This window comes from Lactuca serriola, chromosome 9 (genome assembly GCF_051521515.1).
Source record: "Lactuca serriola cultivar US96UC23 chromosome 9, Lser_US96UC23_V15, whole genome shotgun sequence".
Lineage (NCBI taxonomy): Eukaryota > Viridiplantae > Streptophyta > Magnoliopsida > Asterales > Asteraceae > Lactuca > Lactuca serriola.
This window is the reverse complement of record NC_136416.1, coordinates 143,245,299-143,246,581: the sequence shown is the minus strand read 5'-3', so window position 1 is coordinate 143,246,581 and position 1,283 is coordinate 143,245,299. Positions and strand designations below refer to the sequence as shown.

General features: G+C 39.6%; 1 non-coding gene across 1 annotated transcript; it reads left to right on the top strand.

Moving 5' to 3' along the window:
- The first annotated feature begins 699 nt into the window (after positions 1 to 699).
- LOC145077443 (small nucleolar RNA R71) lies at positions 700 to 806 on the top strand. Its single transcript, XR_013693187.1, has one exon. It is a non-coding gene; the product is annotated as a small nucleolar RNA R71 (small nucleolar RNA).
- The last annotated feature ends 477 nt before the right edge of the window (positions 807 to 1,283 follow it).

Genomic DNA, 1,283 nt, shown 5'->3' with positions numbered 1-1,283 from the left:
TGCGAATGAGGTTTTTTCTTGGGGATTTTCGGAGATAACTTATCTTGTACGAGAGTAGTTAGTTGACCTAGCTGGACTTCAATATTGTGGATCGATGCTTGGTGATTTCTTAGCAAAGCTTCCTTCTCCTTCATGATATTCTGATGTCCCCTTATCACTGCATCCGTTTCATCATGCATTTTTTCAGAATCCTCCGTAAAACGAGCTAACACATTTTCTAAATCAACTTTCTTCTTGGCTGGTGGTTGTGCCTTTTGGTAGAAGCCTCGACCTAGTTGGAAACCACTCTTTCTCGGTTTTTCTCCAATCTTCTTCATATTTATCCCCACTAGAATAGGAAACTTGAGCCTTTTTAATTCCTTGTTCATCCAAGTGGCATTCTTTTTTCAAGTGTGGACCATTGCATCTTTCACATCCAACTCTTATACCATGAATTGAATGGTCCATCTTGGTCATTTTTTTGTCCATTGTGTCAAGCATAGCTAGTACATCAGCCATGTCTTCAGAATTTCCAGCCGCAATGCCTCTTGCTCCTTCATTTCTTGGATTGTGGTACTCATGAGAATGCTTTGACAATTCTTCAATCAATTCCTTTACTTCACTCGATTTTTCTTAGTAAGTGGTCCTTGAGAATCAAGGAGTTTCCTTGTCATGACATTCACCCCGTCATAAAAGATAGATACTTCTTGGTGTATGTTGAGGTCATTTTAAGGACAATTCCTTTGCAACCCCTTATAACGCTCCCATGCATCATAAAGTGATTCATCAGGATTTTGCTCAAAGTTGGATATTGCCTTCTTGAGTTTAGATATTTTTGATGGGGGGCAAAATTGTTCCAAGAATTGCTCACGTATCTGTGCCCAAGTAGTAATTGCACTGGGTGGAAGTGCTTTCAACCAATCTCTTGCAGCTCCTTTAAAAGTAATGAGAAGCATCCTTAACAACACGGTCTCTCTTGGAACATTTAGGATATTGAAATAGTCCCCAATGTCATTAACTTCATCTAAGTGATTGTAATCATCCTCATGGTCCTTTCCATAAAATGGTACATCCTTAAGTGCAACAAAAATGTGTCATTTCAACTCGAAGTTGTAGTGGCGGGAATTGTAGGTTGTACTAGCCCGGGACCGACATCGTCTCTTATCTGATTCTTGTATGCTCCCATGGACATATCCACAATGTTTTCCATCTCGTTTTCTGGCTATCTTCGTTCTCACTCCTTTCTAATGCAAATTCAAGCTCGGATTCGTACTCAGATTCTTGTGGGTTAATTATTTGATCAA